General features: G+C 35.8%; 1 pseudogene; it reads right to left on the bottom strand.

Moving 5' to 3' along the window:
- Positions 1 to 10,203: 10,203 nt before the first annotated feature.
- LOC102860160 overlaps positions 10,204 to 15,126 on the bottom strand; it is a 41,176-nt pseudogene continuing 36,253 nt past the window's right edge.

The following is a 15,126-nucleotide window of genomic DNA, read 5'->3' as shown; positions in this document are numbered from 1 at the left end:
CTGGAACAGAGGAGATTGTCCCTCCTTCTCTAGCAGAGCACCTGGTGAATTTGAACCACTCACCACTGGGATTGCAGTGTAGCTTCTTGTCATTAAGCTACCAGAGCTTGCCACACAGAGCACCTTTGTGTCTCTCATATCAAATGTTCCACATTTGCTGACTAAAAAAATCCCTGTACTCAAAAAAATCCACGGAACTATATCCCATTTTTTGATACATATTCTTACTGACAATTGTCTTCTCCTTTCTGCTCTTACACTTAGAAAGTACTAGAAAAAAACAACTATCCAATTTAGTACAAAACAATGAGCCTTGGTGTTGCTGGAGGTAGGAGATACAAATGGAGGAAAGAAAACTAATTAAGCTGACTTGAAAAGAGAAAAGACTAAGAGAGCACCCTCTTCATTTATCATTGCATTGGAATTTCACTTTTGGAAAATGTACAAGTCTGTAGCAGTAACTGTGTGCTATATCCTGCAGAGTTCCTTTTCTCCTTTTAATAATTTAAAAATAATCCTCTTTAAGGTGAGAATGCAATTGCGAAATGTGATATTCTCTTAACATTAGAAGATAGACACCTTCAAAAAATATGATGATAAAAATGTATACACTTCCCTGAGGTAAGAGCATAGTCCTTGTTTTTTAAAAATAAGAGAAGTACAGGCTTGAAATTAGAACGTGTTCTGGAGGGAGAGTTACATCAGGAAATTCTTCCTCAAGTCAAATGGCGAGCCTAGTCTGACCCAGGAAGATGAGCAACTTGATTGACTTCATCTCTATCACTGAGAAAAGGAAAAGGCAGTGGTAACTGATAACTTAGTCAATATCCATCTTTTTTATTCAAAGAAGCTAAAGATACATTGAGCGTGATGCTGAAGTTGTTATCATCTGTCTTTCTGGCCTGTTCTTGGTTTCTGAAAAATCTAAAGTCAAGGAAATGGAAAAGTAGAATTAGAGTTCTCACACACCAGATTAAAAATCTTTTGCTGACTCCTAACAATTTTGACAGTGGGTTCGAGTATATTGGAGATGATCAGGGTGCCACATGATAGGGTAGGTAAGGCCCACTGGTGTTGTCCAAAGGGTTTTTAAGAGTCATAGAAAACTTAACCAAAAAAAAAAAATAATAATTCTGACATCTTAAATTTTGCTTAAGTATGTTCAATAGATTGACTAGCTGAGATGGAAAAATGTTACTTTATATCTATCTATGCTCTAAATTTCTTGTGAAGCTGTTAAAGTATACATGCTGCTTCAAGTGATTGCTACTATCTTTCAGTTGGTTTATGGCATATTCTGAGTAATAAATATTTTCTTCTTGAAACTGACATACAAGCAAGCTTTAACCTTTCTGTATCAAGTCTCTCCACCCTTTTCTTGCTTGGTGAAATTTTAGAAAACATAGACCCAGCAATCTCATGATTTTATTAGCTGCCATCAAATTTGAGTGATTCATGACAACTCCAAGCATAATAGAACAAAAGATTTCTCAGTCCTGTATCACCTTCAAATAAAGTCAATTGTGGCAGTCACTGTGTATTTGAGGGCCTTGCATCAAAGGGTCTCCTCTTGCAGTACCACATTGAACAATGTTCTGTTGTGATCTATAGGCTTTCCACGGACTAATTTTCAGAAATAGATTGGTACAGTTTTCCTCTTCAAACTCTCATAAGTGACCCTGTTTGTACTTGATAGCTTCTAGCATTATAGTTATATGCAAGCCTAGATGCCACATTACAGCAGACCCACAAAAATAGTTGGTTGTAGTGATATCACACCTCTGCTTGAAGTTTTTAGCCTATATAATCTGCAGAAGTTAATTTAAATCTTAAAACCTTTGAAAAAACTTCCACCTCAAGTTTATTAATTTTTCCCCCTCACTTCTCTAACTTATGACCTGTATGTCAGACAAATCTGGCTGTTCATTATGTTCTTGTGGTTTGGAAACAGTTCCTGTAATTCTCTTGTCAATACTATTATCAATTTTCTTTTCTGCTCATTGACTTATGCCTCAGCTTGTTAGTATTGCTATAATGAAAATATCACAAGTAGATGGCTTTAATAAAAAGGAATTTATTATTTTCTTACATTACAGGAGGCTAAGGGAGCTCTGTTGGGAGTTGGACAGCTAACAGAAAAGCCACACACCTCTTTCAAGGTTTGAACCCACCAGCAGTATTACGGGAGAAAGATGAACAAATTTTTTCTATGAGATTTACAGTCTCAGAAATCCAATAGACAGTCAACTTTGAGTTAGTTCATACTGGACGGCAATGAGAGAGAGTTAGTAGGAAGTTAAAAGACTGACTACAACACTAGCTCTAGGAGAAAGTTTCATTCTCTGACAATTTGAGAGAAAATATTTGACTCAGAATTTGTTCCTCGCTTCCTAGGCAAGCTTCATGTGGTATCTCTCTTTCACTCACATATGCTTGCTTCTTTCTATGTCTAACCTTCTATATTTTATCTTGAAAATCTACACTGTGACAGCCTTAGTCGTAAGAAGCTGTGCTGCCATCCCAAAAGTGTGTAGTTCAAATCTACCAGCTGCTGTGTGGAAGAAGGAAGGGCAATCTTCTCTCTTACAATTTACTGCCTCTGAAAACCCATGAGAGTGTCAGTTATGAGTTGGTTCCAGCTCAATGGCACACAGCAATTACATTCCCAATAGGTAGTACAGTACATGTTTTAGGGGACACAATTCAATCAATCACAACTTCCCTTCATTTTCTTCAATCGCATTTATTAAAAACTACTTTAAATAAAATATATAATACAATGTATTTATTATTTTATATATATTTTTCTATAGGTTTTGTTATTTAAGTTGAAACCACATGAGGAGATTGCCCATCTTTCTTCTGAGGACCAGCTGAAGGATCAAAACCATGTGCCTCTGAGCTGCAGAGTATCTTCTTCCCACTAGCCATCAGAGCTCCCTATATCTATTAACATAGATATACAGATGTATTAAGACTTTGTTTCAGTTTTACATATTTATGTGTGTTTTTTAATAAATAGGACACTATTTTAACTATTTTTAAACACTTTCCCTTATTCATTTGCATTGGAGATCTTCCCATAACAACAACATGCTACTCTTATTGATAAGCGCTCTTGAGTTGAGTACAACTCATAGTGACCCAAAATACTGCTGAAGATCATTCAAAAATTATTAGGACAGTATGTAGAACTTCTAGAAGTTCAAGTAGGATTACAGAGAGGCCATGGAACTGGGGATATTGTTGCTGATGTCAGATACATCCTGGCCAAAAGGAAAGAATACTAAAAGAATGTCTATTTGTGCTTATTTGACTATATGGACCATAACAGGCAGTGGCTGGCCTTTAGAAGAATGAGGTTCCTAGAGTACTTAGTTGTGCTCATGCAAAACCTATAGCAGTACAGAGCAGGGGAACACTGTACGGCTTAAAATTAAAAGTAAGTGTGTCAAGGTTGTATTCTCTCTCCAAATCTATTTCATCTAAATGATGCACAAATTATTAAAGATGCTGGACTCTACAAAGAGGAATGTGGCATCAGATCAAAGGTAAACTCATCAGTAACTTGCAGTATACAAATGATACAACCTTGCTTGCTGAAAGTGAGGAGAACTTGAAGCACTTTTGCAGAAGGTCAAGGAATGCAGCCTTCAATATGGATTGCATCTCAATGTCAAGAAAACAAAGATTCTTACCACTGGACTTATAGACAGTGTCATGACGGAGGGAGGAGATTGAAACTGTCAATAGCTTCATCTTGCTTGGGTCCACATTAATACCTTTAGTACCAGCAGTCAGGAAATAAGGAGACATATTGCACTGGGGGGAAATCTGCATTTAGAAACCTCTCCAAATTACTGAGGGGTAATGATGTCAGTTTGAGGACTAAGGTCTGATTCAAACCATAGTCTTTCATTCACTTGCTATGCATTTGAGATCAGGACAATGAATAAGGATGACAGAAAAAAAATTGATGCCTTTGAGCTGTGGTGCTGGAGAAGAGTACTGAATATTCCATGGACTGCTGAAAGGACAAATAAGTATGTCTTGGAGAGGGTGCAGCCAGAGTGCTCTTTAGAGGCAAGAACGATGAGGCTTCACCTTGCATATTTTGGGTATGTTGTATGAGGGGCTATTCATTGGAGGAGGACATAATGTTTGGAATGGTGGAGGGTTGTCAAAGAGAAGAAGACCCTTGATTAGGTGGATTGACAAGGTGACTGCTGCAATGGGCTCTAGTATGTCAGGAAGTATGAAGATGGCACATGATGGAGCAGGGTTCAGATTTGTTGTTCATAGGGCCATTATGAGTCATACTCGACTCAATGTCACCTGACAACAACATGCTGAATAACAGAACGGAACCCTATCCTATCCTGTACAATCTCTTCTCCAGCAATTAACTGCCTCTTAAAAACCACCTAAGGGTCAGCTATGGGTGGATTCCAACTACAGTACACAACATTATTGTCTTAATTTGTATATTTTAATTATGATTGATAGAAAAACATTCCATCAATATTTTCTAATAAATATTTTACAATTTATATCATACCTTTTAACATTTCCTCCAAGTTATTAATGTTGTTGTTGTTGTTATGTGCCACTGAGTCATGTGCAACTCATAGTGATCCTATGTACAACAGCCTTAAACCCTGCTCTATCCTGTGCCAATCTTATTGTCTCTGATACACCTACCCCCAATACCCCAGTCACTGAATCAATCCATCTCATTGAGTGTCTTCCTCTCCTGTTCTGTCCTTCCACCCTCAACATGTTCAAAATATGTCAGACAAAGCTTCAGAATCCTTACCTCCAAGGAGCAGCCTGGCATCACCCTCTCCAGGATGAACTTGTTTTTACTAGAACTCCTTTCCCCCCTTATTCTATACCACTCATTTTTTAATTTTATTTATTTTTACTCAATTTAATTCATACTACTTGCTTTTAATTTTTGCAGTCTTAGTAAAATAATATATACACAGACATAAATACTATCATTTTTATAAATATAAAGTAACATTTTAAGCATGTTGATCTTGTGTTATTACTAAAGAACTTAGAATATAAAATAGCTTACATCTATTTTAAGCTATTGCTTTGCCAAAGAAAATGCTAGATGATAGAGGGTTATGTATTTTGTAAAAGTGTCCTTTATTAGTATCAGCAATCTAAAAAAGGGAAGGAGAGGGGCCTCTAAGAACTAACTATGTTTTGAAAGTTGGCATGTCATTTCCATTTGTTTTCAATTTATTGTTTAAAATTACATTACACAGTACACTGGGCTCTGGGTAAAATATTCTACATGAAAGAGAGAATTTCCCCACCACTAATTTTTGTTTGCGTGCTAAGCAAAACTCACAGAAGTGAAACCTTAGGATAGGTTGTCAAGCACAATGTTCATACACTTGGCAACAGTATATGTTTAAAAATGTAAAGTAACAGGGATTCATCCAAGTTATCTTGACAGGTAATGTAGAAAAACTCCTGTGTTTTTCCTTATCATGGAAATAGTCTATGGAAGATAAATTTTGTGGCCATATGTCTTTTTAATCTCAGTGGTAGCAGTGTCAGAAATGTATTAACCAATAAAGTGTTAGGAATGTATTAACCAATAAACAGTGTCAGGAATGTATTAACCAATAAAAAGTTCTTAAAGTTTCAATTAAAAAGGGACAATAGTTGTCCAAGCACTCATCTGTCAGTTAACTGTATTATGGTGGCTTTTCTGTTATTGCGATGCTAAAAACTATACCACTAGTATTAAAAATACCAGGAGGATCATCCAGGATGGACAAGTTTTGGCAGAACATCCAGATTACATACAGACTAAGAAGCAAAACTGGCCACCACTTCTAAAAATGAACCTTATAAAATCTTATGAACAGCAGTGGGACTCCATGCAATAAAATGCCAGAAAATTAGATACAGAGGTTGAAAGCCACACAAAATAGTACTGCAAAGAGCTGCTTTCTCGAAGAAGAGCCTACTTTAATGATGGTGTTGTTAGCGGTGTGTGCCATAGAGTTTGAACCAACACTCATTGCTGATGCTCCAGTGGGTTTTCAGAGACAGTTAATCACCCAGGAAGAGACATCCTTAGTGACATGATTTCAGACTCAGATAATCATATGATCTACTATGCAGGGAATAACAAATTGAAGAAGAATGCATCATATTCATCATAAAAAAGGACATTTCAGTTCCATGAAGCATAAAACTACTAGTGATAGAACAGTATCCATAAACATAAAGGGAAGGCCTGTTAATAAAGCTATTATTCAAATATATGCACTGACTGCTGAAGCCAAATATTAATAAATCAAGATTTTCTAACAATTTTAGCAGCTTGATATTGGATGAACATGAAATCAAGATGCATCAATAAGCTTCAATGACTAGAATGCAAAAGTTGAAACAAAGATCGGTAATTGGACAATATCCCTTAATGATAACAATAAGGTCAGAGATAAAATGACAGAACTTCATATAATCAGTAATTTATACATTACAAATACCCTTTTTAAAAAAAAACACCAGAAGGCAACTATGTACAATGAACTTCACTGATGGAATACACAAGAATACATCTGTGGAAAGAGATAGTGGAAAAACTCAATAACATGAGTCAAGGCCGTGGTCTGATTGTGAAACATACCATCAATTTCACATTTGCAAGTTCAAATTGAGGCTAAAAAACTTAAAACACATTTGAAAAATTTGAAATATTACCTCAGTTTATCCTACCTGAATTTTAAATCACCTTGAGAATAGAATGAATGCATTGAATGCTAATGACCAAAGGCCAGATGAGTTGTGGCATGGTATCAAGGATATCATATATGAAAAAAGCAAAAGATCCTTAAAAAGATGGGGTGGGGGAAAGAAAAGACCAAAACGTGTGCCAGAAGTTATTTTCAAATGTGCTCTAAAACATAGAAACTAAAGCAGAAGGAAAAAGTAATAAGAAAGCTGCACAGAAGATTTATAAGGGAAACTCAAGGAAAAAAGCAAAAGTTTTATAATTAAATGTTCAAAGACTAAGAATTAGAAAACTAAAAAGGAATGATAAATGGCATTTCTCAAGTTGAAAGAGCTAAGCAAAGAATTCAAGACTCAAGTTGTAGTACTGAAGGATTCAATGTTCAAAATATTAAATGATGTAAAAAGCATCAAAAGAAGATGGAAAGGATGCATAGACTCAAATATACTTTATCAAAAATAAGTAGCCAATAGTGAACCATTTCAAGGAGTAGTGTAAGATCAGGAATCAATGATACTGAATGCAGAAATCAAAGATACATTGAAGGCATTGACAAAAAAATAAGGCAGTAGGAATTGAGATATTTCAGCAAACAGATTCAGTCCTGAATTCACTGGAAGAGATTTATAAAGAGGTCTGTTTTAAAACAAAGTTACCCAACAGAATTAAGAAATTATTGATACTAATGATATCATTAATGCTACATTAAAGTAATATATTGCTGATGAATATTCAAAACCATCTGAAGCAGTACATCAATAGGGAACTGCCAGGGCTCAAGTTTAATGCACAAAAGGATGTGGAAGGACAAAGCTGGTGTCAGCTGTGTCTTGGCTAATAATAGAGAATACCAGGAAGCTTTACTTGTGTTTTGTGGACAAAAGCATTAGATAGTGTGGATCACAATAAATTACAAATAAAGAATTGAAAAGAATGGGAAATAAAAGAAATATCAAATAATTACTTTTGCCTAAGGCAGGACCTGCACATGAACCAAAAAGGAATCTTTCAGCAAAACAAGGATATACTTCAAGGTTTACAATCAGGAAAGCTATGCATCAGAGGTATATTCTTCTACCATACTTATTCAGTATATAAACTGAGCAAATAATCCAAGAAATAGAGCTACAAGAAAAGAAGGTTAAAAAAAGAAGGTAGCATCAATATTGATGGAAGATTCATTAACAGATTCATCAGCAGGATACTACCTTGTTGAAAGTGACGAGGACTTGCACACACTGAGAAGAATCAAAGACTACATACATCCTTAATATCGATTATACCTCAACATAGGGAAGACAAAAATCCTTGTAACTGCACTAATGGGCAACATTTTTTTAAATGCAGAAAATACCACAATTGTCAAGAATTTTTTTTTATAAAAAGAACTTGGACCTACAATTAACACCCATAGAAACAATAGTCAAGAAATAAAACAACATATTTCATTGGGCAAATCATCTTTAAAGTACTAAGGACAAAAGAAATAAAATATGCCTGAGCCAAGCCCTGGTATATTCAATTGCTTCATATGCAATATGGTGCTCTGGTGGTGGTTCATAAAGAGGTATGCTGTGAACTCAAAGGCTGTAATTCTCTGGTGGTTTGGATCCACCAGCGATTCTGTGGAAGAAATGTGGGAAATCTCCTTCCATGTGATTAAAGCCTTGATAACCCATTGAAGAGTTAGCTATGAGTCAGTTCCAACTTGACTGCAGTGAGTGAATGAGTGAGTATTGCATGCATGGTGAAAGTTGTACAGTGGATAAAGAAGACCAAAGAATAATTGTTGTCTCTGAATTTTGGTGGTGGTGAAGAATATTAAATAAGAATATTGACTTCCGAAAGAACAAACAAATCTATGTTGGGAAAGGTACAGCCAGGATTCTCTTCAATAGCAGAGGATGTGAGATTTTTGTCTTACTTTGGGTGTGATGTCAGGAGAAGAATATCATGTTCAGAAAAGGATGGATGAATTGACATAATGACTGCAACATGGACTCAGGCACAGTACAGGTTGTGAGAATCACTCAGGGTTTGGTATGGTTTTGGTCTGCTGTACAAGGGGGTCATAGGTGAGTCATAATCTGTTTTACGACATATAAACAACTGATGTTAAAGGAAGGAGATGTAGATATTGGGTGGGGGAAGAGATAATAACAGCACAAGGAAAGTGCCTCAGTGGAAGAGCAATGATAGAACACTAAATAAAACATACTGTTTTATATTTAGTAACAATTTTAACACATTTTCCTTTACATTCACAGTCATTTCTTTCTTGTTAGCCACACCAGAGAAACTACAATCATAAAACTCATGACAGTGTATCTGGTCTTATACAAGTGAATGAAAACACTTCTTCATATATAATTGAGCCTTGTATTTTAATCCTGTTCCCTGTGATCTTAATTGTGAAGACACAAAGCCAATAAACAAAAAGTGAGTGTGCAAGTTTTATTTCACAAAAGAAAGCATTTGTGGAGATCTGTGAAGCCACTACCAACAAGCATCCTACAACAAACAAATGTGTTAAACTATTTCCAACTTCCTTGAGAGTACAATTTTTATTACTATTGTTATTATCATCTCATTCCTGAATAAATATTACATATTTCAAACAAAATTATTTTCTTTTTATCTATTATTAAACATAATTCTTTGTTAGAATATGAATTTTCTTTTATAAATTTTATTTGTGTTATGAAATTTATTCATTTTCAATTCCTTAACTATATTTGATAAAGTAGAATCATATTTAAAAAGTCGCATGATTTTATATTCAGCTGGCTCTGGTGGTCTAATAGTAAGGAGGTGTGCTGCCAACTGAAAGGCAGGTAGTTGGAATCCACCAGCCACTGTGCTGGAAAAAGATAAGCCATCTCCTACTGTGTAGTTTATAGCCTCTGAAAATCTGCTGGAGAGACAGATACAAGCAAGTTCTGACTCAGGACACACAATAACAACAAAAACACACAGTGAAGTAGCAATGTCTAAGGTAGCATAAAATCAAAAGTTCATAGAAGACAAAAAGAAAATGATTTGTGAATCCCTAATGAAGATGGCACAGGACAGGATAAGATTCATATCTGTTCTTCATAGCATCACTGTGAGTTATATTTGACACTGTGGCACCTAAAAACAAGACCATTCCAAAATTAACTTCAGTTTTAAAGCAGAATAAACCAGAAGAGGTTTCTGCCACTAAATATTCAAATTCATTAGATACAAGTCATTTTTCTGTTTGTGCTCAAATTATTAGTAACACTGTGAAGTCCAAATTTTGTACCCAGTCCTTATCATAAAAACCATCTATAATTATATAGAAAGTGAGTCTTTTTTGGAATCTGAAATAATCGTATCTGCAGACTTCATAAATAGCGGAAATATCAATCTTCCTTTGTGTTATAATTACTCTTTCAATCATTTAAATCATCGAATTAGAAAAGTGTCAAGTCATCATCACCATCATCATCATCATCATCATCATCATCATCATAGTAGGCTATATGAAAAGCTATGTTGAAAATTTCAGGATGATAAACAAACTAGAGTATAAAAACAGCAGTGAAAATTATAACAGGAAGTAAGGAACTGAATCTGTATTCTCCATAGCTGAATCTGTGTATTGCTTGTTTTGCTAACTGTTGTCATTAAGTGCCATCAAATCCAGTACAACTCAGAGCGGGTCGTATATGAACAACAAATCTGAGTCTTTCCAAGAGCCATTTTACCACTTCTTCATCTCTACCAAACTGGAGCCCACTGACACAGTCACCGTGACAATCCATCTCCTGGAGGGTCTTCTCCTTAGCTGCCATCACACTTTTTTGAGCATTGTACCTTTTACCAAGGACTAGCCCCTCCTAACAAATTTCCCAAAGAGTTTGATAGGAAGTTTTACCATATTTCCTGTTAAGAAGCTTTCTGTCTTACATATGTCCTCTTTTAAAAGTCCGTGGGATATTTTGTGCTCTTCTCCAGTATCACAACTCAATGGTATCGAGTCTTCCTTCTTTTATCCTCTTTATTCACTGGTTAACTCTCAGATTCAGATGCATCTTAGTCTTTAAACTGACATCCTAGCTCTTTAGCACTTTGAAATTGTCTTTTTTTTTAACTGGAGATTTTAATAAAATTTATAGAAAACATGAATTTCCATTCATTCATTGTTGCATATTTTCCTCCCTGCCTACCGCTTCTCCCTGACCAGTTCACTTTTCTCTTTGAAAAAAACAACTTTCATTGTTATGCAATCCCTCCTTTGTCCACTTTACGATGCATCTCTTCATCTGGACTGTTGTCATGCAAATAATATCTAATCATATATTCCGTTTAAGCACTTTTCTCCCTCATCTGTTTCAATGCAGTGTACATTACTTATCCCCTCTTATCTTAGTTTCACCCCAACCTTGATGTCAGTCCTGTTTTATTACAGGGGCCTTATGCCATATTTATCTTTTTGTGACTGAGATATTTCACTCAGCATAATGTCTTCCAGGGTCACCCATTTTTGTATATTTCATGACTTCACTGTTTTTCAATGCTACATAGTATTCCACTGTGTGAATATGCCACAGCTTCTTTATCCATTCATTTGTTGATGGGCACTTAGGTTGTTTCCAGCTATTTGCTATTGATAACAATGCAACAAATACTGGCGAGTTTGTGAAGAAACTAAGACCCCTATCCATTGTTGGTAGGAGTGTAAAATGGTGCAACCACTCTGGAAGGTGATGTGGCGGTTTCTCAAAAAGTTGCAAATAGATAAACCATTTGACCCAGCAATTCCACTACTGGAAATATACCCCAAAGAAACCAGAACTGCCACCCAAACAGATATATGCACACCCATGTTTATTGACATCATTTTTTACTTCAGACTTTCCCAATGAAACAATTCTTTTGATTTCGTAACTCTGTTACCAAAGATGTTGATTGTGAATCCAATTAATAGTAAATAAGTGACAATTTCTATCTTTACTCCATCTACAATTTTTCCTTGAAATTGTTGATTTTATGCAGCAAGTGCTTCAAGTCTTCCTCACTTTAAGCAAGCAAATTGTATAATCTTCATACTGTAATTTGATGAATCTTCCTCCAATCCTAATGCCACCTTCTTTTATATCAAGTCTAGCTTCTTGATTCCATAATATGCCTATGTACAGTTGATAAAACACAAGTAGACGTCCTTTTTTGTGCTCTCTACTTTCAGACAAGATCCATCTTCAATCAGCAATGATATTTCTGGTGCCATGACCTCTTCTAAATCCAGCCTGAATCTCTGACCACTCTCTGTGCTAAATTATTTAACTATCCATTTGCCATGGATACCATTTAGAATGCTACAACTTGAAGATGATTGAAAAATAGGAAAACAGCTTGAATCACAGATATAGCAGAATCTTTAAACAAAAGATATAGTTTTGTCTTAAGACATAAAGACTAGAAACACAAATTAATGCAGAACTTTATTATTGTTGCTGTCATTATAATAATTGCTAAACACAGACTATGTTTTAAAGAAACAAATTAAGTCTTTAGATCTTAATGAAATGGAAATTTTAGAGTTTATTTGAACTTGCTATTCAAAATCTTTTTTATAGCAAATTATATCTTAAAATACATAAACACAGGAAAGTACTACCATGGAATTTCTCTTTTAATATGACTTCTCTAGCCCTTATTTAATATTGCCATGCGTATGGACTATGCAAATAGGGCATGTTAGCCTATCCACAAAGGATTTGGCCATTTACCATTCCACAAGGAGATTGGCCAGTCTCATCAATCTACAAGGGGATTGGCTAGTCTCACCAAAAATGGAAAAACTCTAGCTACAGAAATAGGAATTCTTACCCCACCAGAAGAGATGGAATTATTTGCCCAGCCAAAGAAGGAAAGAGAGACCTCCCTCAACCTGGTGAAATGTAGGACATGCTTAGAGTCTGCAGCAGTAGCAATGACTGAACTGGAAAAGTGATATGAGATGGGACTTTGGGGACAGGGGGACCAAGCCAATGCTGGCAGAACTGAGAACTTGGGAACATTTAGAACCACAAGGCTCAAGGCTGAAGTGCTTGCATGGACATTTTGAGAGATGTCTTGACTATATTTTATTATTAATATCAACTATAACATTTTAACTCCCCTAATATGGTTCTATGTGGTCTATGAGCTATCACATCAGATATTAGACCCAGCCAAGCAGTAAGAGTGGTGTTAAAATGAGTATAATGAGGCATGGAAGTATGGGGGACATGTCTGACCTCATGGGAATTTGTTTTGTGTTATTGATACTGTGGGCAGGGATAGTTCCCTCCTGTGAAATAAGACATGGCACTCCCTGTGTGTCCCTTGCTCTTTTTACAACACATAGTCTGACCTAGTGATAAGGAGCTACACTGTAATCTCAAAAGGCACATGTTTACGTCCACTAGCTGCTCCATGGGAGGATAGTCAATCTCTTCCTGTTGATTTACTTCCTCTGAAAACCCACTGGAGGGTCATTAACAATTAATAAACTCTTAAATTATGAAGTTCAATCAACTATTTTCAGTGAAATAAATATAGCTTTATTATTTCTCTTTGTCCAGAGGTTTCACTTTCATTCTTTCTCATACAGAGCAAGTAAGTATTACTTCAAAATGGCAAATCTGTCAAGTGAATTATCATATTTCATATCTTAAAAAGTCATACCAGTGAATTAATTGAAAATCCAGTACTTCATTATTCATGTGAAGTTTGCAAAGTTTACTTTTTAAAGTATAGAGGTCATTCCTATGAAATGCTTTAAATTTATCAATATATTAGAGTGTTATAAAACATGAAACAGAAAATAAGCCATTTTAATACTATGCGCTATGCATATACTTAATGTAGAACAGTAGGTTATTGTTTGGAAGCAGTTGATTTTTTTCTACTCTAAAGTTTTTCTGATAGGAAGATAATCTATGCCTTTGAGCTGTGGTGCTGGAGATGAGTACTGAGTATACCATGGACTGCTAGGAGGACAAACAGGTTTGTCCTGGAGAGCATGAAACTAGGCTGCTCCTTGGAGGCAAAGATTCTGAAGCTTCATCTGACATACTTTGAACACATCACAAGGAGGGACCCGTTCTTGGAGAGGGACATCATGTTAGGGAGGGAGGAGGGACAGTGCAAGAGAGGAAGACCCTCAATGAGATGGATCAATTCAGGGATTGGGGTAATGAGAGTAAATTTATTAGAGACAATGAGGTTGGCACGGGATAGAGCAGGGTTTAGGGCTCTTGTACATGGGGTCACTATGAGTCGCAAGCAACTCGATGGCACATAACAACAACAACAAAGCTATTCTATATATTTTTGTCACTTCAACAATCAGCTATTATTCACATTTATTTACCCAAATTAGTGGTTAAATAAAGGCTCCGATGGTTTAAACATATAACTATCTGGGGCTAGTCCTTTGAAAGGGACAGCATACTTAGAAAGATGAAGGATCAGCAAAGGAAAGGAAGACTCCAATAAGATGATTTGACATGGTGACTTTAGCAATGGGCCCTAGTATGTCAGAGATGATGAAGACAGCATAGAATAGGAAAGGATTAAAATCAGCTATTCAAAGGATTAATATGACTCATACTCGGCTCGACAGCACCTAACAACAAGAACAGTAAAAAGAGCTCTTGTGGACTAGTGGTAGAAGTTGTTCTGGCAACCCAAAGGTAAGCAGTTCAAATATACTAGCTGATCTATGGGAGAAAGATAAGCAATCTCCTCCCATGCAATTAATTGCCTCTGAAACCTACTAAAGGGTCAGCTATGGAATAGAAGGTAGAATTGTCACCACTAATCTGCTAGAACAAAAAGCAGAATCAAAATGGAAAGAAAAAGAAGAAAACCGAAGACTGATATAGGACACAATCAAGAGAAATAACATGTACATAATCAGAATCCCAAAACAGGAAGAAGCAAGTAAAGGTATTGGAAGTTGTGGAAGATTTACTAGGAAAAAACTTCCCAAGTATAATGAAGAGTGAGAGAATATATATTCAAGAAGCTGAGCAAACACTATATAGAACATACCCTAAAAGAAAAACACCAAGGAATATCATAGTCAAATTTGCCAGAACCAAAGAGAAAAAGGGAATTCTGAAAGCAGCAAGGGAGAAATAAAGAGTATCCTATAAGGGAGAGCGAATAAGATTAAGTGCCGATTTCTCAGCAGAAACCATGTGAGAAGAAAACAGTAAAATGACATATATCAATTACTCAAAGAACACAATTGACAACCAAGAATATCGTACCCAGCAAAACTGTCCATTAAATATGAAGGAGAGGTCAAGATATTTCTAGAAAAACAGAAACTAAGGGAGTTT

This window comes from Elephantulus edwardii, unplaced genomic scaffold (genome assembly GCF_000299155.1).
Source record: "Elephantulus edwardii isolate Elephantulus edwardi_28Jun2011 unplaced genomic scaffold, EleEdw1.0 scaffold00179, whole genome shotgun sequence".
Lineage (NCBI taxonomy): Eukaryota > Metazoa > Chordata > Mammalia > Macroscelidea > Macroscelididae > Elephantulus > Elephantulus edwardii.
The sequence above is the reverse complement of the archived record's forward strand: the minus strand, read 5'-3'. Positions and strand labels throughout refer to the sequence as shown.